General features: G+C 52.6%; 1 protein-coding gene across 3 annotated transcripts in view; it reads left to right on the forward strand.

Moving 5' to 3' along the window:
- Nucleotides 1–27,776, forward strand: part of PPFIBP2 (PPFIA binding protein 2) — a gene marked incomplete at its 3' end in the record, with an annotated part of 181,769 nt that overhangs the window by 33,355 nt on the left and 120,638 nt on the right. Inside the window, exon 1 of one of the 3 annotated variants that reach the window (XM_082844196.1) lies at nt 1,616–1,699. The exons of 1 other annotated variant lie outside the window; for it this stretch is intronic. Of the gene's footprint in view, nt 1–1,615; nt 1,700–27,776 lie in introns of those variants that run through there. One more of the 3 variants, XM_082844197.1, reaches the window with a different exon arrangement.

Consider the following 27,776-nt stretch of genomic DNA (forward strand, 5'->3'; position numbering starts at 1 on the left):
CCCTTTCAGTAACCATAAGTTTGTTTTCAATGTCTGTGACTTACGCCATTTTTTAAAAGTGAGTTTTAAAAAGTAATTGTATAGTTCTAAAGAACAGACTAGCATTTTCTGGGGACTGTGGGTCCACGAGGGCAATAACATGTGGGATTTGGAAACACCCATGAACTCGTGTGAACTGTGGCAGCCTTCTCTACAAAGCCTCTGTGCTACTATTTTAAGGAAGTGAAAGAGAACTAAAGAGTGTCCTGTTGTAATACAACTCTTGTGGGCCCCAGCCTTCGTCTGCTGGCTTTGCCCTTGGCCTGCATCTGGCCAGGTTCCTGCAGTGACCAGAGTCTCATATTTGCCAGGGTGGCTTAAGTTTTGTTCACATGTACAAGCCTTCTGGGCACACTGGTAATTTCAGACCACCAGGATAGTGTGAAAAAATATGTGTCTTGAGGAGTTTGTCAACACTCCAGCCTGTAGACGTGTGGATAAAAATTGAGGTTAGAGCAGTAATGACTCCTGCCTGAGCTGGGGACTATGCCAGAGTCCCTGGTGTGATGCCATCTGAGGCCCACAGGGATTTTCATCAACCGAACTGAGCAACCAATTCTTGGAGATCCAGGTAGGGCAACAACCTAGCAGTACAACCAAAGGGGATTCAGGCCCTACACTGGGGGCAGGCACTGGACTAGGTCCCCAGGGTCCCGTGCTGCCCCGATTCTACAATCCATTCCTGTGGTCAGACATCGCCAAAGCTTTTCTTGCGCCTGTGGAACCTCGTCTAAGCGCTGGGCACAGGGCAGCGCTGCTTGTCCCCAGCTGTTCACAAGAATGGGTGTCAGTGACTGGCGCCAACCACTAGAGGGACCTCCATCCCAGGCTGCGGGGTTCAAGTGCGGCCAGACCCTAGGGTAACTCAGTCTTCCGAACTGGGGGCGCTCATAGACAAGAAATGAGGCTGCTGTCAGGCCAACCTCAATTTGAACGCGATCCCAGGGGCCCAGATAGTCCGCACGCCCAAAAGGTTGCTGCGCTGGGAGCGCCTCTAGAACGTTTTTTCTATGGCTTCTGTCTCTTCGCAATTCTCGACACAAGTTCCCTTTCTGCTTTTCTCTTTCATTCCCTACGGCCAAGGAGCGGTGCTGAAGGGCTGGACAAGCCCGGGGACAGGGAGCTGAGAACCGCCGGGCGACTCCCCGGGGCCGGAAGGGTGCTGGAGGGGGGAGGTGACCAAGAGCGGAGCGGGGCTCCAGGGAGGGACGTGGCCTCCTGAGAGAGGCGGGGCTTGGGGGGGGAACGGTAAGCTCGGCCTAGGGGGCGGCGCCGGAGCTGGGGCGGGATGGGCGGGGGCTAAGCAGGTTCGAAGGCGCCGGGTTGATGAGGCCGGTCCCTGCGGAGCCAGAACCCTCGGCGGATGGGTCCCTGCGGGCAGCCAAGGAACCAAGAGGGAGGGGGCGTGGCAGAGGGGCGGTCCCGGGGGAAGGTGGGGCGGTGGGGAAGCGGGCGCTGCGGGACGAGCCTCCCGCGGGTCCCCGCCCCCGTCACGTGGGCTCCAGACCCGGCCGCTGCCGGTCGGTCCGCTGGTTGGTCGGTTAGTTGGTCGGTGGGTCGGTGGCCTAGAGCTCGGTTCTCGGCTCTCATGTTCGGAGGTGGGAGGGACACGGGAAACGCCCGCACACCTGAGCTGCCCGGAGAGGATCCCCGTACCCAGGTCAGTGGGTTCTCCCCACGCCCCCAGGCCCTCTGCGCGGTCGGGACTGCGAGCCCGCGTAGGGGCATTGCCTGAGGAACTGAGAGCACTGGAGTGTGTCCCAGGCGCGAGGGCGGGGACCCTCCTCCCCTTCTCTGGCCAGAAGACTGGGAGGAGGGTATAACTCCTGTGGATTTGCTCCGAATCTCCACCCAGTCCTGTCCGGGGTCTACGGACAGTCCGCGCCCCTACAGGTGCCCGGATGGCCCTGGAGATGCGCAAGGTGGCAGGTCACCTCAGTTCTATGTAGTATGTCAGAGCTCTGCTAAGTCAACTGGAGCAGCGGCCCAGTCTGGAGAGAGAGCCCAAGGTGGTAGGGAAGCTCACGGTCTATTTGCCCGAGCAAATGGGTGTTCCGCAGAGCGTGTGTTCAGCTGCAACGCCTTAGCTGAAACCAGCTATATACTGTAATTGCAAAAATGCAACATGCTTTTCCAAATCTCAAGCCGCTGCGTCCCAGTAGACGGCAAGATGGGATAGTTCTGTTTGAAAGTGGGCTTCTCTCCCTCATGACATCCTGACTCCAGACCTGCAGTTGTTCCTCAGTTGAATATAAGATTATATATTTAAAGACCAGAACTTCCGAAGTTTGCTTAAGATCAAAACGGGCGTTCTGGCCAGCATTTAATCCGCTTACAAAACAGATCCAGCGTATTATATTTTTACTTTTAGAGCAGCTGGATATTTGGTATAGCTCCGTCTCCCTTTCCATATTTTGGTTTACTTCCTGTCTCTCTCCTTCCTCTCCCAGTTCCTTAATCGATTATAATACAAATTTTATGTTGCATTCTGTGAAGTTGAATGCCCAACAAAGGTAGTTGGCTGTACACAAAATTCATCTTCAGCATATTGTCTTTGATGATTATTTGTGTCATATGAAAAACACAAAATATTTTATTTAGAGATTATTTCTCCTTGGGGCTGGAGAGGCAGCCTGTTTGTAATCTGCTTAAATTCATATATAAACGACTTTGAAGTGGGAGAGCAGGGAGACTGGTGAACTTTTCACTTACTGCATTCATCCATAATTTTATTTAATACATTATTGTTATTATTACTTCGAGATTCGGTGATGTGCCGGTTATTAGCTTATTGCTACTGTGGAGACAAACTGAGCATCATAGTCTCCTTTTTTAAAAAAAATTAATTAATTTTTGGCTGCATTGGGTCTTCGTTGCTGCATGCTGGCTTTCTCTAGTTGCTGTGAGCAGGGTCTACTCCTCTTTGCAGCACGTGGGCTTCTCACTGCGGTGGCGTCTCTTGTTGCAGAGCATGGGCTCTAGGCTCTCAGGCTTCAGTAGTTATGGCATGTGGGCTCCGTAGTTGTGGCACACGGTCTTAGTTGCTCCGTGGCATGTGGGGTCTTCCCGGACCAGGGTTCGAACCCGTGTCCCCTGCATTGGCAGGCAGATTCTTAACCACTGCGCCACCAGGGAAGTCCCCAGCATCATAGTCTCTTTACTGGGGTAGCTATGGTGGTTGCCCTGACTTTAAGACTAAGTAGAATGAGATGAATGCTATGAAGGAGGTAAGAGCAAAGAGTTGTGGGAATTTGTCTTTCATCTGAGTGCGGAAAATCTGGAATAATTTCACGAAAGGGGTGACATGTGTGTGATGGACCTCGAAGAATTTCTTGTGGGTTTCTCCAGGCAGAGGTGAGCAGAGCGTGACCTGGGCTGCGGGAGCTACGTAGGCAGGCAAGCACTTTGTAGCCATGAGAAGTGGCAAGTGGCCCAGCTTGGCTCCTGTGGCGAACGATAAACAATAAAGCTGGTGACAAGGAAGAAACCTATTCCCAGCGGGCCTTGAAGGCCAGGTGGAGAAGTGTGGGCTTTGAAAGCAGGAGAACCAATAATGGGTTTTAAGCAGGAGATTGGCTGATGGTTCTGTGCGTTTAAAGTCGCCAAGGGGACCTTGGCCCTTGACCTCTCAACCTCGCAACCTCCCAACCTCCAGCCCAGAGAAAATCCAGTAAATATTTGTGAAATGAATGGTCAAGCAACACTTTGTAGCAGTGCTTTTCAACCTTTAACAAGCTTAAGAGTCACCTGGGGATCTTTTTCAAATGCAAATTGTTATTCCTAGGTCAGAGGTGGGACGTGACATTCTACATTTCTCACAAGTCCTCAGTGGTTGCAGCCCCTTCACTGAGAACAGTAGTTTGCAAACCTGGCTGTGCCTCAGAATTGCCTGGGAAGCTTTTAAATTACTCAGATTAAGTAGGTCTGGCCTGTTTTCACTAAGTTCCTCCGTGATTCTGTTGAAGGCCAGGTGGGAACTGCTGGGGTGGACTCTGGCCGGGCTGTGGGAAGCAGTGACCAGTGGGAAAAGACCCTGGAGGTGGAGAGGCCAGTTAGGATGTGGAAGATCAATTAAGATAGAAGTGAGGAGGACCTGTGTTGGACCTCAGAGAGGGGATTGGTAGGAGAGACTAGAGAGATAGAATCTATGGACTAGGGGGCCAGGCCGAGAGGTGGGGAGGGAGGAACAAGAATTGCGCTTTGGACAAGGAATGGCATGGCCTTTAGACTATCACATTTGTGATAATATTTGGAAGTCGTTTTTTACTTGGCCGTCAAAAACGTTCCCTTCCTGATATACAGATTTGTTCATGACACTCTTGCTTAAAAGCTCCTGGTGGATCCCCTTTTGCAAAACATGAGAAGGGAGAGGTATTATGAACTGTTGAGGCGTTTAAACATTTATTAAGATCCCGGACTGTGCACCCTCATTCAAGAGGTGACAGTCGGGGGGGGCAGGGGGAAGATGTGACACTGTCATCACTTGGTGTGGGCACAACTAGGCTGAAACTCCTGGCAGCCTTGTGTTTTCCTGAGTCACTTTTTCCTGCTTCCTCCTTCCTCAGAGCAGTTCCACTTGATGTTTTCATGGCATCATTCTTTGGTTTCAACACTTGCTGACACATGTGTGTCTCAGTTTTTGCAGAATCCACAGCTGGTCTCAGAAAGGTGGGCTGTATCCTTTGTAGACTCCGAAAGCCAGGTCATGGGGATTTTCATGAGGGCCATTCTTATCTCTCTCACACTCAGTAAATAATCTTACAGGAGATGCCGTCTTAGAGCGTCTGTTTACCTTCAGACCAGATTTCCTTAAGGCCTTGTGAGTTCCCAGGGAGCTGCCAACTCTCAGCTTTGTCTTTGGGAAATTTATGATTTCTATTTAGTGCTCCTAGATAATCCTTACTTTGGTGCTCCTTGGTAATTCTTACTTTCACTTCCTATCTCTGTCACATACACATTTATGCACACTGAGAACCCAGCTTCCGCTGTACACAATGCTTTTTTTTTTTTTAAGATGTTGGGGGTAAGAGTTTTATTAATTAATTTATTTATTTTTGCTGTGTTGGGTCTTCGTTTCTGTGCGAGGGCTATCTCTTGTTGTGGCAAGCGGGGGCCACTCTTCATCGCGGTGCGCGGGCCTCTCACTATCGTGGCCTCTCTTGTTGCGGAGCACAGGCTCCAGACGCGCAGGCTCAGTAGTTGTGGCTCACGGGCCTAGTTGCTCTGCGGCATGTGGGATCCTCCCAGACCAGGGCTCGAACCCTTGTCCCCTGCATTAGCAGGCAGATTCTCAACCACTGCGCCACCAGGGAAGCCCAAACTTTTTTTTTTTTTTTTGCGGTACGCGGGCCTCTCACTGTTGTGGCCTCTCCCGTTGTGGAGCACAGGCTCCGGACGCACAGGATCAGCGGCCACGGCTCACGGGCCCAGACGCTCCGCGGCATGTGTGATCTTCCCGTGTGCACAGTGCTTTTAATCATAATGTTCCCTGTTGTGTAATAATCTTGGCCTCTGTAACTCAGCTGTGGATGGAAGGTATAGGCAAGGTGGGATAGGATCGCCTCTCAAAGGGATAAGGTATAATATCCTTGTTTGGCGTTCAAGGCTCCTCCGCAGAAGCTGGCAATAATTTGACTTGCCAGCTGCATCTCCACTGTTCCCCAAACTGAGTAGCTTAACAATTTCTATCCTTTGTGCCTCTCTGCCTTTGCATACGCTATTTCCTCTTCCTGGGAAGCCCTTTTGTCTCTGTGCTGTGCCAGATGAATGAACTCTTACTAATCCTTCAAAATGCAGATCAAAGCCTTGAAACACCTCTCCTCCCCCCACCCCCAAGTTATTTTTACTCTTCTCTCTAAATTGACTAGTATAGCATCCAGTACAGATGTCTTCTATGGTTCTTAACACACTTCGCTTGCATGTCTCTGTCCACACCCCTTCCAAACCCTGAGCTGCCCTGGAGCTGCATCGGCCCTTGTGTTCGGCCCTACACTCAGCAGATGTTGAGGAAGCGTTTGTGGCAGGCAAGGGCCTTGAGCCCTTGAGTCTGTTCTGCAGTGTTGGCTTCAGTAAAAGGGTAGAAAGGGCAGGTTGTTTTGTGTTGGAGATGAGGGAAGGAGCAAGAGCAGAACCTGAAAGACTAGGACAAGCCTGATGGGTGGTCCACTGGGCTAGAGTCATAGGGTGGGGTGGGGAGGGGAACTGGGAGAAATGATGCTGGAGTCTCAGGCTGGGGAGAGATCCTGGAAGGTCTTGAAAGTTGAAGTTAAAGAATTAAAATGTAATACTGATGACCTTGAAGGTCTTTGAGTGTGGAAGAGACAAGGTGAAGCCTGTGCTTTCAGGAGGATTCAAGGCTGAGAAGGGCAGGTTGGAGGGGCAGGAAGGAACTTCTTCTGAGAACGAGCTGTTGGAATAACCCACTGAGGTAGGTTAGGACCTAAATCAAGGCAGTGGCAATAGGGATGTTGAGGAGGTGAGGAGCTTGCCAAGAAATCCTGCAGGATTTGGTGACCGATCAGATTTGAGGGAGAGGGAAAAGAGTCCAATTGGACACTGACATTTCGTGCTAGTTTGCTGGAGAAGAATGAGGCAATTGTCAGCAGCATGAGAGCACGGAGGAGCTTCTTGGAAAGGGGAAGGGAGATGAGGGTGGTCGATTCCTTTTGAGATCAGGAGGGAGCCTTGGGGAGTTTCTTGCTTGCCCCTTATGTTTTACCCATGAGGATGGTGAGGTGCAAAGGAAGCTACCCAGGGTCACCCAGCTGCTGGTGGCAGAACTCAGGCCTTCTGGCCTTGAATTCTGCCCTTTGTAGCACAGTGGGTTTGGCCAGACGAGAGCTGCCGGAAGGTGCAGATGGAGACTCCATTAGGCAATGAAAAACGAGAAAGAGACCAGGTTTGGGGGTGAATTCATTCTACAGTACAGCTGAGGCTGGAGTCTTGTAGGTCAAAGACTCAGGAGGAAGCATGTGCGGCAGCCAAAGCCACTGGTGGGTGTGAAGGCTCATGAGACCTTCTTTCTGTCCTGTGATCTACGGGGATGTGGGCTGGCGGGAAGTAGGGAGTGCTTTTATGGTATCTACACTCTTAGACTTGTTAGCGCTTACTGTGAGTACATTGTTCTTCTGGGAATGCAAACACCAATCTTTCAGTTCCATGGGAAGATGTATTCCAGGGACCCAAACTCCCACCACCCCACTCCCTATCGTCAACAAACTTTAGGGATGCCTCCAACCAGCTCTGAGAAGTTGCCAGTGTAGCGCTGGAGTGGGGGCAGTGGGGTATGCCTATCCGGGGAAGGCAATCAGCCGTGAGAACTTTTTCCAAGCCTGGGCCTGTGTGTAGGGCCAGTGTTAGGGATTTAGATGGTTGAGTGAGGGCCACAGCTGTCTGATAAGGAGGGAGGAACTTGTCTAGAGTCTGCACTGCTGCCGAGAGCCTCAGTGGCCCTGTGGCTGCGCTTCCGCCCCTCCTTACCTTTCGCTTCTACACCTCTCTGCCTGGCCACGCTCCTCAGCCTCCCAGGATGAGTCCTGCCTTTGCCGTGGCACAGGGATTACCTCGTTTTGCTAAGGCAGAGCTCGGTTAATGCCTGTGAAACCTTTAGATTATTGCCTGGCATATGATATTGCCAAATAAAAACAGACACAAGAAATGCTGGGATTCAACTTTCAGTCAAACTTGTTAAGCCTCTTGGTTCTTTTTTTTTGCCTCACTGCGCAGCGGTTTGCGGGATCTTAGTTCCCCAACCGGGGATCAAACCCATGCCCCCTGCAGTGGAAGCGTGGAGTCCTGACCACTGGACCGCCAGGGATTTCCCAAGCCTCTTGGTTCTTTTTGAGTTACGTAGCTGGGTCTGGCAAGTTTCTACCTCATCTTGTTTTGAGTGTGTGTGTGTGTGTGTGTGTGTGTGTGTGCACGCGTGTGCGCTTTACTGAGACCAAAGTGTGTGCAAGAGCCTGCTTACCCATGGTGAAATATCACGGACAGCCGTAGGCTGCAGACAGGATATTTGAGTTGTACGTGTGTCAGGAATGACTTATGCAGAGGTAAGTGGGTGGTGGGCCTACTAGCAAACCTCCAGGGAGAGGCTGTGGGGAACTGATCCTATCACGGTTGCTCCCCTGCCTACAGGTGCTGTGGTGTTCCCAGGAGCTGCACTCTGGGTACATCTGTTTCTTCCTGGAATGAGGGCAGGCATAGGGAAGGAGGTGACCCAAATCCCAGGGTTGCCCTGCCTGCTCAGGGACAGCCAACGCCTGCTGGTTGCTGGGCGTGTTTGGTGGGCATAGTCAGACCCCTGCCCTGAGTCCCAGGTAAAGAGATAAACCCACAGTGACTTGTGTGCGTGGTTGGAATGGCCCGCTCAGATGTGGCTGGGCCTCTTGACTGGGCAGGGACCACTCTGACCGAGAGGGCCACTCCCGTGACTGCACTGGGGTGTCCCGAGAGGTCTTCTTAGCAAACTTTTCCAACCTTCCTCTGGTCAAAAGGCCCAGAGAGCCCACCAGAAGGAACTTCTTGGGTTGACAATATGTGTGTTTGTGCGTGTGTGTGTGTGTGTGAGAGAGAGAGAGAGAGAGAGAGAGAGAGAGAGTTGTGTAGAGGCCAAGGGATCTGCTGTAGGGATGAAGGGAACAGAGAAGGGCAGAGCCACAGTTCAGGTTAGGAAGACCAAATACGGGTTACTTTTGTTCCTTGCATGCACACATAACAACTCCTCTTTTTAGGGGTGACTGTTTCCTTCCCACAACACAAGGCTCTGTTCCCCTGAATCAGAGAGGTTTTCACATGTACGGCTGGCTTGACCCTGGACTGCTTTATGGATGAAACAAAGGTGTATGTTGACTGGCCCCAGAAAGCTGCCTCCAGAGGAAAGATGGAGAGGAACTTCTGGCTTTGGTGGGGTTTACAAAGGGCTTGTCTCATGAGGCAGGTAGTGTTATTCCCATTTATGGGAGGCAAACAGGTACCAGAGAAGGAAAGTGATTTTTTTTTAAGGTTCCAGAGTATTCACTTTCATTTATTGTCCTGACTGGGCCACTTCTGAGAGTGAGAGGAGGAGACAGATGCTGAGCTGGATGGGACCCTGGGAGACAGGACTGCCTCGGGCGTACTGGGATGTGTGACATCGAACTCTAAATTCAGTAAGCAATGGGGGGGGGGGGCAGGGGAAGGCGATGGGGGAGAGGGGATTAGAGTAGGGCGAGGGGAGAAGTTAGAACTGGAATTTGTGTGAGAAAGGAGGAGTCTTCTAATTCGACATTTTACCAAAGCAAAGGAACAGTTCTTGGCTCTGACACCTGCCCTCGACTGCTTGTCATGAGAAAGTTTTATTACATAAGCTCTTCCTGCAGGCAGCCAAGACATCTGGTTCTTCCATGCAGCGCTGCTGTCCCGGTAACAGCAAGCACCACCGCCCTGCCCGGCGTGTCCGGCTAGGTTTCTGCTGCGCGGCTCACTGGAGCTGCACAGAGCCTCTGGCAGGGGTGTTGTCCTGCTGGAGAACAGGGCACTGACTCCTCGCTCGCCCCCTGACTCCAGCATGGCAGGCGGTGGGTGCCCGCTCCCGTGGGGACTGGGATGCCCTCATCTCCGAGGGCCCTGCCAGCTCACTCTTCCATTTAAATCCTGGCTCTCCTCAGACTTGCTGTTTCTCCTTTGAGCAAGTGTCTCCTTCTCTGAGCTTGAAGTTCCTCGCCTGTCGCACGGGAACAGTACTAGGCCCATCTCACCTGCTTGTTGTAAAGATTAAATGAGATGATGATGCGTATAAAGCGTTGGCTCCAGTGCTTGGGTGTCGTAAGTAGTAAGTGGTATTATTACCATCCTCTTCTCAGAAAGCCTGGCAAATATAGTTTGTCAAGAGGAGTGATTTACACCAACCAGAGGGCTTATTCTGAAATTTCAGGGGGGGAAGTAGCATTGTCTGGGCCTCCAGGTGTGACCCCCGTGGTGGAGGTGAGCAGTCGGTCCAAGAGGCAGCACCGCCGGCAGGGTGAGGGAACAGGCTGATTCCAGATGGCCGGTCACCAATGTACGGGACAAGGACAACAAACGCAGAGCTCAGAGCCCAAACCAGCTCCATGGGACGTGCTGGGGTGAGGTCAAAGTCCTGCCCTTAGGCCCCAAAAATCAATTCATGAGTTTTCTACCCGGCCACGTGGAAAAGCCCACAGAACTTGCCTTAGCCTGGCTGCATTAAGAGAAGTCCTGACTTTAGACCTTGCTGGGGAGAGGGGTCATCCCACTTTTCCCTGCAGTGGCCAAACCTGGCCGCACCTGGAGGTGGCAACCTGGGCACCACACCTGGGGAGCAGGTGGAGGAGGGTCCGTTACCGCATCAAAGCTGGAGTCCCTGTCCTGTTAGCTCCGGGAGGTCCTGGGGCAGACAGGAAGACACAGGGCTGGAACTGTGATCTTTAGGTGGGCAAGGGGAGCTGCCATGTTGTGCCTTTGCTCAGAGGGCAGGACTGAGGGGCCTTGGTGGTAACGGTGCAGAGGATTAAAGAAGAGGCCGGTTTCAGTCTGGCATGATGTAAGAAATTCCACATAACTCAAGCTTCCCTCTAGGGCCGGGTGGCTGTTTTAGAGCGTGATATTGGAGTCTACCTGAAGAGGGTATTGTGCAGACAGTACTGACTAGAGAGGAGTTTGTGAAATAACTGAGGAAGCAGACTTTGCCGAAAGGGTGTAGGTCTCACTAAAAGTACTGTAGGATTTGGGGGGTGATTGGTGGCTTCTCAGCAGAGAGGTGACTGGCAGCAAATGTCGGGGGGAATGAAAGTGGAAAGCTAGGGTAGGGCGGCCATGAAGCTGTGCAGAAGCTTCTCTATCCCAGGTCCTAGGCCAAAGTCCCACCCAGTACAGGCGTTGGGAGAGAGGAAAGACTCTGAGGAAGCGCCTTTGTGGGCGGGAACTTTGAGGTCATGACCCCAAAGCGATTGTACTGTGTGTATTCTCTGCTGATGCCTACCTTGGCCTGACCACCTGACTGGGGCGTGAAGGCTTTTATGGACACATGGGCCCTCCCTTGAAGATCTCGAGAACACAGAGTCCTGGTACCTGCAGGACCAGGGCCATGCGGTCTGAGACAATGAGCTCACAACATCCAAGAGGTAATAGCGGGTGTAGGAGGGAGCGATCCGGGAGGGCGGTGGGCACGACACTGGGACTTCTGACCGACTGTCTGCAGCCTGGGTCACAGAACAAGCTTCCAGACCCAAGAGGGGACAGGGAAGGGCTGTGGGCAGCAGGGCCTTATTCAAGTGAGCTGAGGTTTTGGGTGGGGTGAGTGCTGGAGGATGGAGAGTGCTGCGGTTAAGCAACGTGGATGCCTGACGGGCACACAGTCCTGGCTGGGGTGGCAGGGAGGAGAGCCCGCCAAGGCTGGTGGGAGGGAGGCCAGGGAAGCCCCTAAATGAGAATTGGCCCACTGGATCTAGGAAATTCTTTTAGCAGCAGAGGTGGGGCATAATTCCTAAGTATTCTGGAGTCAATAGACTTGTGACCTCATTTATTATTTCAGTCGCCATTATTTTTTTAATTTTTTTTTTTTTAGCATCCTCCGTGCCAAGAACCGTTATGGTGGGAACACAAGATGAGTAAGACATGTCCCCTGCCTGGATGGAATTTAAGGAATGTACCCCTCATTCAAAATAGGCAGTAATAACTGCAGAGAAAACACAGTGAACGTTCAGAGAAAGGAGAGGTTGGGGCACCTGGCTTGCCGAGGAGGGGGCATTTGAGATATGTCTTGAAGGAAAGATGGACCAGAGACACCCCGTTCTATGGGGGTGAAAGAGGGCATTTCTAGCAGAGGGAACAGCAATGTACAAAGAAAGGCATGGGGTGGTAAGTTAAGGGGCACGGGTGGCAAACAGCCAGTGGTTTGGTTTGGCTAGAGCTGGAGGAGGAAGGGAGGCTAGACAGGGAACCAGGGACTGGAAATCATCATTTATTAAGCGCGCACCATGCGTCAGGCACTGAGCACAGACTCGTCGGTGCTCACTTACATCTCGCAGGAGCCTTTCAGGGCTTTAGCGGAGGAGGAAACTGACTCAGGATAAGTGACTTTCCCAAGGTTCCCTAGCTGGCGAGTGGTTGAAATAAAATCGATGCCCCATCTATCTGATCCCCAAACCCATGTTCCTTCCACTCTATCTTGCCGCCACCTTGACAGTACAGATGATTCGGTCTTAAGTTTGCCACGAAGATCAGCTCTTCACGTTGAGGCAGGAAGCTGGTCAGACGACATTAGCCTGTGAGAAGCACTTGGTGGACGTGGCCAGGTTGCCATGATGCACACCCGGCCCCAATGTGATATATACATGCGTGCACACACACGTATTTATAAGTAAATCTCTAAAAAATAGTAGGAAGTTGCACAGTTGTTCATGGTGTCACAGAAACTGACGTTTCCTGAGCGCTATAGGCAATTGCTGACTTCCTGGCCGAATTCCTCTATTTTCTCTCCCACTCAAAGTATATTAGAATGGGGCAAGATAACAGAATCTTCTCTAATTTATACAAAATAATTCCTTTTTAAAATTTTATTTATTTATTTATTTTTGGTTGCGTTGGGTCTTCGTTGCTGTACGCGGGCTTTCTCTAGTTGCAGCGAGCGGGGGCTACTCTTCTTTGCAGAGCATGCTCTCTAGGTGTGCGGACTCTGTAGCTGTGGCGCACGGGCTTAGTTGCTCCACAGCATGTGGGATCTTCCTGGACCAGGGCTCGAACCCGTGTCCCCTGCATTGGCAGGCAGATTCTTATCCACTGCGCCACCAGGGAAGTCCCTAAAGATTCCTGACTTTAGCTACTTTATCATTAGTAACAAGTTCCTTACATCCCACCTGTTGGGGCCCCCAGGGTGTCAGCCGTCGAGGGATGTTAAGCAAGATGGGGGATTGGGAGGGTGGGGGTGAGGATGAGAGAGAAACCTGGGCCATAACCCAGGTGGAGCTGTCAGGGTGGAGAGGAGGGGCTGACCTTTCTGGAAGTGTTTGCTGGGAGCCTGTCCGTGCAGGGGCGTGGAGTGGGTACTGAGAGCCTGCGTGAAGGGAGAGCATTGTTTCCACGGTGTCATGTTCAGGGTCTGAGCAGGTGGGCGCTGCTGGTGGCTGCCTGCCAAAGCTGGGGTACTTTCTTATCCTGTGTCCTGTGGAGCCAGCCGGTCCTCATTGCTGACCAGGTCTGCACAGGGCCACTCCCTCTGTCCAGCTCGGACTGCCTCCTGGAGCTCGGAACCCAGACCCAGCTCTGCCAGCCACACCTGGCTTTTGTCCTCAGGGTGGACCTAGGGTCTTTCAGGCTTCCTGATGGGAAGGTCTCCCTCAGCCTAGGGAGGAAGCCCCGGTGCTGAGGAGGGCATATCTGGGCTGCAGTGTCTTGGGATCTCGTGTTACAGGGCGCTTGGGGAACAGAGCTGTACCCCCATGTCCCGCCTTTGAAAACGTAAAGGGCTACTCCAGGGTCACAAATCCAGTCTTCACACGCCGTGATTACTTACATTTGACAGAAAATTTTATTTTTTATCTTTTTCACCCCACCATGCAGCTTGCAGGATCCCAGTTCCCTGACCAGGGATTGAACCCGCTCCACATCAGTGAGAGCCCGGAATCCTAACCACTAGGCCACCAGGGCACTCCTGAAAGAGAATTTTAAATAAAGCTGGTGACAGTCGAGTGAGGGGTGGCAGCTGTGAGAGGGAGCCTGCAGGGTGCGTGAGAGACGCGTCTGTGGCATCACTGTCACACGCCCGTGCGGAGCCCATTCCTGAGTGACTTGGGGGTGCTCGCCTGTTTGGTTCTAGGTGTCTGAGAGTGAGACGCCCACTGGGCGCAATTGGGGGCCTCTCTGGGACACCAGTGCCACTCGGCCGTCCTCTCTCAAGGCCACCTCTGAGTTACTAAGGGTTCTCCCGACGCCAGTGCCTGGGGTCTGGGCCTTCCTGCTCCGCAGATGTGGTCAGAATTTGGCCCTTCATCCTCCCAAGCCCTGGAGCCCAGCTTCAGCTTTAGCCGCCATGTTTGGGGCCCCCAAATCCATCTCCACAGCTGTGACTTCTCTGCCAGGTGCCTGCCTTCAGATGGCCCGAGAACATCATAAACTCTGCCTGCTCACCGCCCCTAAGCTGGGTGCCTGGTGGGACTGGCAGAATGACTGCGCGAGGCACCCAGGGGCTGTAAGAGCGCGCATGTCGTCAATTCCCTTACCATTCTGCAAGGCCCTGCTAGAGAGACGCAGAAAGCACAGAGCAGGTGCGCTGCGCGGTACCCTAGGGTTCCCCTAATTGCAGGCTGGCCTCAAGAGATCTGGCAATTTCTCAAAGGGAGCCAGTGTTGCATATTTTTTTCCTGATCCCAACATTTAGGCCCTGATAAGAGGTCCATCTTCTGGAATAGTGCAGTGGGGACACGGTCTCTGAGAAGGGCCAGGCACTGAGCTGGGTGGTTGACTCTGCCCCCCTAACCCTCTGACCAGCCCTGTGTGAGGCAGGTGGTAATATCTTCATTACACAGTAACCTGAGAGGTTAATCTATGTTACCCAAGGTCAGAAACTAACGCAGCTCTCAGCAGTAGAGTCAGGATTTAGACCCAAGTCGGTCTTGACTCCCAAGCCTGGACTCTCTCTGTTGTATCTTGCTCGTCTCCTTCTTCAGGGGAATGAGGAAGGAGCTGCAAAGACTCAGGGGTCCAGGTTGGGCTGGGCTGTGGGCCTCTGGTATAGGTACTGCCTTCCCCTTCTGTGGTCCTTTTGCATCACACAGGCTTCTACACCTTTCACTTTGAGACTAAGGAACTGTCTCCCATGGGAAAATAATGGCCCTGCTTTGTGGAAAAGACGAGGTGAGAACGATGGGAGAGAGGCCTCTAGGAGCTGTCGCAGTTGCTCCCACTCCCCTGGGGTCAGACTGACAGACTTCCGGGAGCCAGACCTCATGGATCCCCAGGGAGGGGAGACCTCTTGCAGTGCAGTCCCCAGCCGGCTTGCCTGTGGTCTGTGAGTATGTGTGCAGATGGGGGATTCCTGGATCACTTTTCTTAGGAAAGTCCCTGGGCCACTCTCTGGCCTAAGTACTCTTAGCGGAGGGAAGTGATCTGAGTGGCAAGTGTCTTATGACTGGTGAGCTGAGGTTAGGGGACCGGCTTTGCCCCTCCCTCCCCCCATCATATGCTGGATTGTTGAATTGCCTTGAAGAGAAGAGGGCTGGGCCCAGGGCTCATGGCTCCTTGAATGCAGCGTGACAGCTGGTCAGGCTGCGGGGTCTTCAGGTTTCCTCCTTACAACATACCAACATCTGGTCTCACTAAATGGTCATGGTCCCCAGGCATGACCTGACTCGGAGCTGACTTACAAAGAAGATAGATAAAGGACTGTCAGGAACTGTCCTTACCTGGATGTTGTATAAGGTCTGGAGATGCAAAGCCATCTCCCTTAGACTGAGAGGGAAGAGGAACACCAGTGGATGAGAACAGAGACCCACGTCTCTGGAGAGGAGGCTGCCTTCTTCCCGTAGGTTTGTCCAGCGTGTATCCGAGATCAGATGGGGGCATGTGTCAGTTTGCTACGGCTGCCATAACAAAAATACCACAGACTAGGTGGATTAAGCAAGAGCAATTTATCGTCTCACGATTCTGGAGGCTAGAAGTCCAAGATCAAGGAGTCGGCAAGGTTGGTTTCTTCGGAGGCCCCTCTCTTTGACTGTGGACGGTCATCTCCTCCCTGTGTCTTCACGAGGTCTTCCCTCTGTACCTGTCTGTGTCTTTATAAGGATACCAGTCGAGTTGGATTAGGGCTCACCCTAATGGTGTCATTTTTAACTTAATTATGTCTTTAAAGATCTTATTTCTAAATACATTCACATTCTGAGGTACTGGGGGTTAGGACTTCAACATCTGAATTTGGGAGAGGGGGATACAATTCAGCTCATAACAGGATGTTTCCAAAAGCCTCAGTGAACAAGACTCGGCGTCATGATGAGGCACGGAGAGGCATTCACTGCTGGTCCTGCCAGGGGAACCAGGAGAGGCAGGTAGACTCAGCCCAGCCAGTGGAGGAAGTTTGACTGGCTTTGTCCAAAGGCTCAGCCCAGAAAGCCCTATTCCCTGTAGTCTGGGCTCTCTGGCACCAGTGGGTTCTGCCTGGTGTCTTCACCTGGCTTCCATGTGGCCCTCAGCCCTCCAGTGAAGACAGAGCTGCTAGTCTTCCACTAATACCCTCCAGCCAGGCCTGCAGAGGGATCCCCCTTCTCCTCTGACAGAGGCAGGAGCCAGACTGTTGCCCATGCACACAGCCCATCTTTAAGGAAATTCTTTGGTCTCCTAATAATTTAAACTTTTTTTTTTTTTTTTTTTTTTAGTGCAGAAGGAAAGCTATTGCATTGATTCAAAATTAAACTGTTTAACACTTGTTGAAATGAAGGTTCAAAATACAGAATAAATGTTGATTAATTCAATTAGTACTTACCAGGGGCCTGCGCTCCTTCCCAGGCAGCTTGGGAGGCTCATAGGAGGTAGCTGGCTGCAGGCTAAAGTTATGCACGAGGCCCCTGAACACTCTAGATGATAGAGAAAACTTGCCAATTCAGATCCGTTTTTTATTTTTCTTGTTGCTTAGCATTCTAAAATAATAGAATGAGGAGAAATGCCTGGTTTTATCATCCATTAGGGGAAGTTACATCTTCTCCCATCGATGCTTTGGGAATCTAATTGCATTCATCAGTTAGCTCATGCCAGGCCCAAGCACGGTCAGGTTCCCCTTATGGCAGAGCTGCCTTCACCTCTGAGTATAAGACCACAAAGAGAGGGGGCCTCAGGTATGGAGAAAGTAAGAAAGTGGATACTGGTTGCTGTTCTCTGAGGATGGACAAGTGAATAGCACATCCTCCTTGCTCTCAAGCGTCTTAATTTGGAAGGGGAGACAGACGTATTGAGGAATCATAGAAACAGAGCTGGAAAGGAGATGATGAACGTGAGTGCAAGTGTGGCAGGAGCAGAGTGGAGGCATCCACCACCTTTGGGCCCTGGGGGTAGCGGTGTCAGGAAAGGCTTCCTTGGGTTGGTGCATTTGGATAAGTTCTTAGAATGGGTGAGATTTGAAAATACAGGTGGAGAAAAGCATCCCAAAAAGAGAAATTAGAGAAAACAGGAAAAGTTTTCTGTATTTAGAGAGTAGCAAGTGGCTTGACCGAGAGCACGGTGAGTACCACTGGGAAGTGAATCTTTTTGGAGGACTTGGATGGCTGAGCTACAGAATACAGCTTTGTTCCCGAAACAGTGAGGAACCACAGAGGCTTTGAGAGCAGAGGAGTAATGTCATGAGCTTTATGAAACATACCCTGCCTTCTCTGGGAAAGAAGCATTGAAGAAGAGTCAGCTAGAAGTAGGAAGTCTAGGAGAGGCAGCTTTGGAAATCCAGGTGAGAGATGGTGAGGGTCTGGACAGTGGTGGGATGGGAGTTTGGTCAGATGTTAGGACTTTCAGGGAGTCTGAATGGCACCGCAGAAAGAGCACCGTCTGAGTCGTCAGGAACTTAGGTTCAAACCTCAGTTCTGGCGGTCCTCAGCAAGGGAAGGTAGAATCTGGTATTGCCCTCTGGAAAAGCCCAGATCCCTAAGTGGTGGATTTAAAAAAACAAAACAAAACTTTTGTTATTAAAAAAAATTCAAACATACAAAAAAGTAGAAGGAATAGTTTAATGAATCTCCTTATCCATCACCCAGCTTCAACAGTAACCCCTCGCTGGTTCTGTTTTTTTAGGAGGCGTTTTTTGAGATGAAGCTTGGGAAGTAGTCAAGCTGAGTTTGCATTGGAAGCATTTCTCTGAATCTGTCTACCGTCAGGTCGAGGTGGTAGAACGACTTGATGGTCATTTGTTCCTCCCTGGGGCTAAATTTGTGTGCGCATGCGTGCCTGTTCTCTGCTGTGACCGAGACAGTGAGGGTAGCTGTCTTTGAAGGGTGTGTTCTGGGGCTGAGGAAACACACCACCGAGGCTCCTGTCAGTGGGGCAGGGTTCTGTCTGCCACGGGGGGCAGGTGGGTGTGGATAGGGGAGAGGATAGAGGTGAGGATGGCGTGGGAGGCCAGCCTGCTGGGTCAGACACCCTCATCATCCATTCATCGGAGGCTGTTTGTGGCCTGGGGTCTGATTCACGCTGACCAGACTGACAAGGCTGGGCTATACACCAGACACCAATGGACTCATTTGCTTTGGCAGGTGTCATCCAGGGGCTACAACAAATGCCTGCCTTCCTGGCGTGACCCTACCTGGGAAAGTGCATTACAGGGTCATCTGCAGGTGGCTGGGGAGCCAGGCTCCCAGACAGCACCATGTGGATGGTGGCGGGGTCACCCCAGGCTGCTCTGGGGCACCCTTGTTAGTGATCGCTACTCATCCCCCCAGAGATGTAGTATCAGTTAGTTGCCAGTGGGCCACACAGACCAACTCTGACCAGTCATCCTTCACTGAGGGTGACCCAGGTGGGCAGGGCGGGGGTGTGTGTGGTAAGTGTACCACTTAAATGCCCTCTGAGTTTGGCATCAACTGAAAAATAAGACCACGAGTCAGACAAGTGGAGACCAAGATATCAGCTCCAGGGCTAGTAAAGGTGTTTAGAGAATGTGGCTAATAGGATTCCCAGTGGATCCCTTTGCTGAGTCCACAGACCCACCTCTGTCTGGGACCCAGCTGGCTGCAGTCTTCCTCACGGGACAGGCCTCTTCCCTCTGGCGAGGCGGCCCTGGAAACAGAGGGAAGGATGGGGCTGGGCCCCTCGGCTCAGTTCCCTCTCTCATTCCCACCAATCAGATACTCAGCTTCCCCCCACAGCCACACCGTGAGAAGGTCCAGGAAGGAGAGACCGCCAGTGTCCTCCCCGTGGCTATCCCCGTGGCAACACGAAACAGAAACTAAATGAAGGCTTGAGCGTGTGTTGTGGGTCTCAGCAGAAGTTCTCTTGCACAGGTAGGGGTGGGAATGCTGTCATAGAGGAAGGAGAATCATCTGGGCCTTGAAAAATTAGTTCTGATGGCCAGAGACTGGACCTTCAGCTTGAGGGGACAGCATGGAAAGGGCACGGCAAAATGAGAGTGCTCTCCTGTGGCTGGAGTGTCAGGAACTCAGAAGGATGTGGTTGGAAGGGACCAGGCTTGGTGAGGTAGTACAGAGTGGTCTGACTGCCTGGGTTCAGATGCCACCTCTGCTGCTCCCTGGATGTGTGGTTTGACCAGCCTAACCTCTCGAAGCTTCAGTTTCCTCGTCTGTAAAATGTGGACAGTAATGGTTATGACTGTTGAGATATGAGATGCGTATAAATGCTTAACTCAAAGCAGAGTGAGTGCTTTATACATGACAGCCGTTATTATTACTGTCACGTGTCCAGGATAATTTGTGGTTAGCCTTGGATGCCAGACTCCTGAGTTTGGACTGCTGTGGGAGAGGCCGGGTACCGTTCAGGTGAGAGGAGGCCCTCCAATACCTAGTTCTGGACACCTGAACCCATGCTGGGCCAGTTGGAGCGGGAAGGTTGAGATGGAGAAGCACGTCCCTGCACAGAGTGATGCCCAGGGATGTGGCTGCTGTTTGAAGGAGAGGGAGGGGGCTGGGAAGAGTCCCAGGGCAGTGCAGGGTGTACAGTTCCAGGAGGCTAGGAGCTTCCAAGCGAGGGCAGGGCCATGCTGAGAGTTTCTGAACATGCTGAATCTCAGGGGCTGCTAAGACGTAGCCATAAAGCTGATGCGTATTTGGGTGTTTGGGTCTGGAGTTTACAGGAGCGATCTAGTGTTACGAGTCATAAACATGGAAATGAAGTATGGATTCTCCAGGGAGAGACTGTAGAAGGAAACCAGAATCGGCCCCGGGGCAGTGAGTGGAGCTGAGATATAGGACATTTAGTGAAGGAAGGACCCAGAGAGCACTTTGTCCCAAATGCCAGAAGAGGAGAGTCTCGGGTTTGCCAAGGAAAGCGATCCCAGCTGACACTGACTGATTGCCGGTCTCACGTTACCTTCACAGCCACTCTTGAGGAAGTACTTTTATTATTCTCATCTTATAGATGAGGGAGCGGAGGCGCTGAGGGTGAGCGGCCTGCCTTAGGACACGTGCATGGCGAGTGAGAGTCTGCAGCAGGGATTCTGAACCCAGGCAGTCCGGTTCTCCGGCTTGTGCTTTAACCTCACCCTGCACGTACCGCCTCTCAAGGAAATAACCAAAGTAGCTCGATGGACGAGAGAGCACATCAGGCACATAAGTGGAAATCTCATAGCGGTGGACGTCGGAGAGAATGGGAGGGGAGCCCTTTGGCAGCGAAGCAGAGGAAGAGCGTGAAATGGTAGCTGGGGGATGCGGGCCAGAGGACGTGTTCTAAGGTAGCAGAGACTTTGATGTCCGTGGGGGCTGGGAGGAAGAAGCAGAAGAGGGGGAGATGTGGATTCAGCCTAGAGAGGGAGTAATGGAGAGGTTCCGGCCTCAGTGATGATAGGTTAGGGGATCAAAGGGCGGAGGGGAGGTTTGAGGTGGAGAGAAAGGGAACTGAGGGATTCCGTTTCTCATCAAAGAAAGATGCACGTCCGTTTGCCGAGGAGTCTGAGAGGAAGGAAGTACGAGCCTACAGGTCCGGGTGCACGAGGGTCTGATGGAGCTGTACGCATTGCTAGGCGTCTGTCCGTGAGCGCAGAAGGAAGAAGCACTGCTCCCCAGTTCACTCTGCCTCTCTGGTCCTGACTTGCCCTGCCGCTCCCTCAGTCGGGGAGGCGGGGAGGCAGAGCCAGCTGGGGAAGTGGCAGGAGAGAGGTAGGCGGAGTTTCAGGGGAGGGTCCTGCATGCTGACTGCTGACGCAGTAGAAAGACCTCCATCTTCACTGTCCAGAATGTTGGAGTGGTGAAAGGGGATACTGCGTCAGAGGAGTGGGGGAGGGTGTTGGAGAGCTCCTGAGGTCGGGGTGGGGGTGGACAGGCTGCCATAGCCTGGTTGTACTTGGGGAGGGGCACCCAGAGAGCCCTGCAGGTTCCTCTGAGAAGGATCCTTCCCTCAGGTCCTTGCCTGCTTCTGCACTATTGCTGGAGAAGAATGGGCAGCTCCCTTCAGTGGTTCCCCTTGCCTAACGGATTAAGGCCAAGCTCTAGAGGGTGAAATGCTGTGAGAGGACCTTCACAAGCTGGTCCCGGCCGCATTTGCTGCCACTTTTCCCCCGTTGTTCTCTGGCCACACAGAGCTACATGCATACCCCACCCTTCCCCATACCTTGGGGTATGCTCTTTACTCCTCTTGCAATGCATTTGCATTAGTGCCTGCTGCCCACCTGGAGAAATCTCACTTCCTCTGTGAAGCCTTCTGAGATTGCCCGCACTGTGCTGGTCTCTCGTTCCTCCTGCTGCTGCTGTGCCCCGAGCCTGCCGAGCTTCCCTCTCCTGGGAGCACACCTCCTGGTTTGTTGTTGCCCTGTGTGTGTGTGTCTTTCTCCCTGGGAATCCCCAGGGCCTCTATGGTGCCAGGCACCCGAGAGCTTCCCCTGGGGTGTTCAGCAACTTGAACAAATGGATGACAAGGTGAACCTCGTTGTCCATAAGATGCTCAGGAAATGGTTGATTTTTGAAACTCAGCCTGTCTTTGAAACTAACTTCCATGTGATGTTTTCCAAGTTACTTGCCTGTTGATCTAGTCAATCGGAGAACTGACCCTCGCAGTTAATTGCCATCCGAACTTAATTTTACAGAGGATGCGAATTTCAGGGAAATGATGTTTTTCTTCTCACAAGAGAATACCATGGCTGCTTTAAAATTAGACCATTAGGGGCTTCCCTGGTGGCGCAGTGGCTGAGAGTCCGCCTGCCAACGCAAGGGACGCAGGTTCGTGCCCCGGTCCGGGAAGATCCCACATGCCGCAGAGCAGCTGGGCCCGTGAGCCATGGCCGCTGAGCCTGCGCGTCCGGAGCCTGTGCTCCGCAACGGGAGAGGCCACAACAGTGAGAGGCCCGTGTACCGCAAAAAAAAAAAAAAAAAAAAAAAAAAAAGACCATTAATTTATGAATTTCTGAAGTCTACGTTGGCAAAAGCCAAAGTTTGTTGGCTTTGGCTCACAGATCCCAGATAGAGGGCCAATTCTACATGCAACCTTCACAGTCTAATCGACATGGATGAGAGATGAAAGATTTTTGGTCCTTGGTAGGTAAATAACATAGTCTTAAATTCATTTCCTTTTCCCCTCATAGCATCTACCACAGGGTTTCACAGATGATAGAGGGGCAAATAGTATTTGTTAAATAGCTAAACCAATCTAAAAAAAATAATATATTGATTTTTGTGGGTTACGCATCTTTATGAGAATTGTTCTCCGTTCTGTGTATCTTTTTTCAGATAAGATACTGTCTTGTTAACAGTTGAAGCGGGGCAGCAGGCAGAGTCCCCATGAAGATACGCAGGGCAGCAATTAGCAGAGAGTCTCATGGCCCCACGTGTTTGAGCTCTTTTGGTTTGGACTTGGAAACCAGCTTCGTCGTCTCCCAGCTCTTTACTGCATCGAGCAAATCTGCAGGACAGGGCAGTGTGGCAGGGAGAGCAGGCGGAGACTTAGATGACAGACAGGCGGGACTCTGGGAACACTTCAGAGGCCGTGGGACCTCGGCACAGTCTTAATATCTTGTGTCTCAGCTGCCTCTTTTGTACATGGGCCTGATAATTGTACTATATCCCTCACAGGGCACTGTGTCACCAGGAAGATTAAGGGAGATAATGAAGGCAAAGGCTTTTTACTGGGGCTGCCGCGTCTGTTCACCCTCTGTGAACTTGCAGGCAGGCGGCTTTTACAGACAGGTGGAGACTGCGTGGCCCTGGAGGGAGCTGCTGTCATTCGATGGACTGCGGCCAGCCAGCTGTGGGGCTGGGGCAGGCCACCAGATCTCAGCTAGATCTTCCAGCGGGCGAGGTGTTTGTCGTCCGGCCTGGTCCTTCACATCCCAGCCTCAAAGGGGACTCTCTCGTTTATGTTTGCTCCTCAGAGCAACTCGTTCTGAGACTCTCAGAAGGAAGGAAAAGAGCCTCCCAGCCCAGGTTCTCTGGGCACCTACAGGGAGTCCCACCGCAGTGAAGACACGGATGTACCCGTCTTCGGCACAGTTTTTAGGGGCAAACTGGCGGGAGGCCTGGTGATGCTGTGCCCCGGACGCTGTCTGGCTCCCCGTCTCACTCCTCCCAAAGGCACAGGCCCCTGCCTGGAGCCACGCCCCCCGCCCCCATCCCTCTCCTTGTTGGAGCACCTGTATCCTTTGTCTTTTGAGACAAAATATCTCTAAGAATACTTAGGGCAGCCCGACAGGGAGTGGCTGGGAATGCCCAGAGCACGCAGCTCGCTCATCCGCCCAAACTGTTCCTTGGCAGGCAGGTCTATTTTAAGGCCCACGGCCTTGGTCACTGAGATTGTTGTGGCCTCTTTACCACAGTGATAAATCCTTGAATTGGGGAAAAAGACCAGCTTGGGGACAGAATGTCAAGAGCAGAAAATGGGAGGTGAGCACAGTCAGGAAGGTGAAGCAGATGTTTAAGAATCTTGAGCAAAGGCATTGAGAGAAACTCGACATCGCCTCTCCTGGCTCCTTCAGCCTAGAGGGTCAGCTGAGCGGTTTGGGTGTGGGTGTGACAACCTTGCACTCTCTCATACCGGTTTCCCGGCCAGAGCCCGTGTCCCTCCTTGTGGGCTGGGCTCGAGGTGTCTCATGCTCATGTCTTTGGGGTGGTGTTTCTCTGAAGAAGACTGCCCTTTCAAGGAAGAGGAGGATGCCACTCCTGTGTCTGGGGGAACAGCTAAGCCAGGAGGGGTCCAGCTCCCGGTGCCTAGAGGTGAGGTTCAGTAGCTGGTGCTCACTGAATTCCTTAGAGAACACTGTTCAGCTTTGGGACTGAGTCCCCTATTACATGTTGGTGGAAGAGCTGTTTGGGATCACGGGGCCCTGTTTAAAGGGCGGTGGTTTGGTGAGAAGGGCGAGTGCTTTTTAGGTAAGTGCTTAAATGGAAGCATCTGAGTTCAGGCGTGCCAAAGAAGGCTGCCGCAGGAGCGGTGACGTGTGACAGGAGCTGGGCTGGGCTTCAGATGGAAGGGCCAGAAAGCCGAAGCTCTCCTTCCTGTGGGCTCGGGAGAGCTGGGCTCCAGCACAAGTGTTGTTAGGGCTCTTTTGGAACTCGCCCAACAGGGAGTGGCTGGGAATGCCCAGTGCACGCAGCTCACTAATCTGGTCCAGCGGGAAGAAGACACTAAGCAAGAAATATTGCATCTGTCCCCTGTCGCCAGCCGGCGCCGCCAGCCTGCACCTAGGCTTAGGGCCCTTCAGGGATTCTGACTTATCTTGGCACCCACTGGGATCAGCTTAACCGGCCCACTAATCAGAGCAGCTTGATCTGGGATGTTTAGGTGGGAACGAGAAGCCTTAGGTGTGAAAAACATTTCTGAAGCCAAGAGCTTTAAACGAATGCTTGTTATTAGGAGTTGCTGATACCACGATTCGACGGGGACAAGTTAAGTGTGCTTGTTCACCTTAAGTAGCATCCTTTTATTTTCTCCTGTGCAGTTTTTCTTAGGCTATTTAAGCTTCTATTCACTGATAAAAGAAATCGTCTCCACCTCTTCACTTTTATTAGACTCAGATATTCACGAAAGGCAGTCACCGGCTCTGACAGCTGCTTTCTCAGCAACCTGGCCCCTCTGCTCAGCTCTGACTCCCCTTCGCAGTGACAGGGTGTCTCTGTGTCTGGCTCCCCTGTCCTGACGGGAAGTTAATGCCCGTGGCCTTGTCCTTCGGTCCTGATACAGTGTGGGTGTCTATAGGCCCTGCCAGGGCCCTGAGGCCAGGTGTGCTGCTTTTCTGCACTGTCAGGCCCGTCCCCGTGGGATCAAAGACCTCAGGGCTGGACAGGACCTCAGTCGGGCCTCGGGGTCCGTGCAGACTTGCAGACTTGCCTGCCACCCCTAGGAGCCTCTCAGCTTCCAGTTAAGACCAGTGGCCTTTATTTCTTCCATTTTCTCCCTTCTGGAATGGGAATGTCTATCCTGTCCCTGTCCTGATGTACTTTGGAAGCAGATAACTTGTTTCACTGGTCCACAGACGGAGAGGAATTTTGCCCCTGGTCAGCCTCCAGCTGTCTCCCCCATCCAACAAATGTGAGTGGACGACTTGCTCTGTGCCAGGTCCTGGGCGCAGCTCTGGGCTCGGAGGCATGGCCCCGCCCACGAGGAGCTACCACTCAGATAAAGGATCCCACACTTGTAGTGGCCCGTGCTCTAGAGAGCTCTGTGAGGGAGTCTGTCATGAGCGTGGAGAAAGGGACCGAGTCCGGGCAGTCACTTCTATCTGGGGGAAGGAGAGGATCCCTGGAATCATGATGTTGGACTTGGGCCTTGAAAGAGGAGAGGGAATGGAGCAGGTGGGATGGGGGTCGTGGCCTAAAACATTGCATCCTAAGGGAGCCTTAGAGTAAAAGTAGTGCAGTAAAAATAGCTTGGCTGTTGTGTCTAATGGTTGGTGCTCAGGGAGGGGCCAGGTATGGAGTTGCGACTGCCGTGGTTGTGAACTTGCACCCAGTTATGTGCAAAGGACTTCCACACGCATTATCTCATGGAATGTCCACAACCGCACAACATGTATATTTTCACCCGCATTTTATAACTAGGGAAATGAAGCTCAGTGATGTTAAGGAATTTGTCCAGGGGTATAGCCTGTGATGGGAAGAACATGGATCCAAACGGAAGCCTGGCTACAGAGCGCACGCTCTTGACTGTCTCTCAGGTCCTTAACTTCCTCTCTGGTGGTTTCCGGGGTGATAGGAAGCAGGTGAAAACTTGTACAGGCACTGGGCTGCTATGGCTAGGTTTGTGAAATAGACCCATGCTCCTGGCAGCAGTGCAGAGGATGGGAGTGAGGAGGTGGGGGCGAGGCTGTAGGCAGGAGAAGCAGCCTGGAAGCCGTTGCAGCCGTTCTGATGGGAGATGATGTGGCCTGAAGCTGGGCGGGTGAAGATGAGGGGACAGATCTGAGAGGGGGTGAGGAAGGAGACTTTACTGGCCATGGTGACCAGCTGGATGTGGGTGAGAGAAGGGAAGGCCAGGATGACCCCCAGGTTTCTGGCTTGGCGACTGTGGTGGCATCACTGAGGTGAGATGGAGAGCAGTTTGGGGAAGGCCATCAATTGGGGTCCACTGAAAGTGAGGGCATGGAGAGGGAGGGGGATGTCAGGTTGTAGGAAGGGGGATGAGCCACCTGCCGCTACTCCTTCTCCAAGCCCCCACTATCTCCCAGGCTTTAGTTTCCCACTGTTTTTTTTTTTTTTGCGGTACGCGGGCCTCTCACTGTTGCGGCCTCTCCCGTTGCGGAGCACAGGCTCCGGACGCGGACGCGCAGGCTCAGCGGCCATGGCTCACGGGCGCAGCCGCTCCGCGGCATGTGGAATCTTCCCGGACCGGGGCACGAACCTGCGTTCCCTGCATTGGCAGGCGGACTCTCAACCACTGAGCCACCAGGGAAGCCCCCCACTGTTTTATTTTATCAGTAATTAAAAGTTTCTTTGGGGCTTACAGAAGGGGGGATGCTCTCGGGGGCCCAGACCCGTGGAAGGCTCGCAGAGAAGATGGCTGTGCACAGCTGCTCTCACCCTTTCCCTGCAAGGACAAAGAGATGCGGAGATCACATTTAGGTGGGCAGGGTCAAGCATGGTGTTGGGCTGAATCCTGCAGGCTTACAAGGCCTGTGCTTGCCCAGCTTCAAGACCAAAGAAATAGCCCAGAGTCAACAGCAGAGACATCGGTGGTTTAATGGATTGGGGAGCTCACATGTCTGAAGCAAGGTCCTGGAGCGACACCCCACCATGTGCAGCAGACGGCGGGCAGGACATGGTGGCAGTCTACGATCCTTGGGGAAGGGGAGATTGCCAGTTACGGGGGAAACTGACCTCAGATGGGCTTATTAGTTACCAGGGAAACCAGTAGAGGGGCACGCCCCTCACCACCCCTTTGGCAAGCGGTCATTAGCGGGGGCCTGAGGCAAGTATGTAGGAAGGTCAGTCATGTGCATAAGTTATGGGTAAAGCAGGCACTGGTTGGGCAGGGGATGTACAGAGAACAAGAGAACAGCCATCTTGAGTGGCCTAATCATACACATGGTTTTCTGGAAGAGTTGGCTCGAAGAGAAAGTGGGAAGTTAGTAGGGAAAGCCTCTGGCATGGACATAAAAGCAGGAAAGCCACTGGTTCAGGCAGTTAACACCTAGAATCTGTCCCCTGATGATAAGACATTTGGTTGGGATGGGGCAGAGGTTTGCCAAGGGATATGATGAGAGTTAGAGTTGCAGCTGAGAATTGAGTGGACGTGGTAAGAAGCATAATTCTGCCCCGGCTGGTGGCGAGCCCGCGAGACTCATGACCAAGCAGAAGAGTGCCTGGCTGGGAGCTGCATTTGCATTCCGTCAGTGGCTCGACTTCGGTCAGCCTCAGAGTCACCTGGCGCTCTTCTCCTTCGATGAGCCTGGGCCTCGTGCTCCACTGGCTCTCCAGGGGATTCTGACAAACTCCAAGACTCGAGGGGCACTGAGTAGGTGAGCCCCTCGTGCAGGTGAGTGAAGAGGCTGCCTGAGGCGGGGCAACCGGTCAGGCCCTTGCAGTCGAGGGGGAGGTAAGGCAGGGGCAGGTGGGGCTGTGAAGCAGGTGAGATCACCTCCAGCGAGCCTCTGGGGAGAAGATGGCCTCTGGTCTGAC

Source organism: Leucopleurus acutus, assembly GCF_964270905.1.
Source record: "Leucopleurus acutus genome assembly, chromosome: 8".
In the NCBI taxonomy this organism is placed as follows: Eukaryota; Metazoa; Chordata; class Mammalia; order Artiodactyla; family Delphinidae; genus Leucopleurus; species Leucopleurus acutus.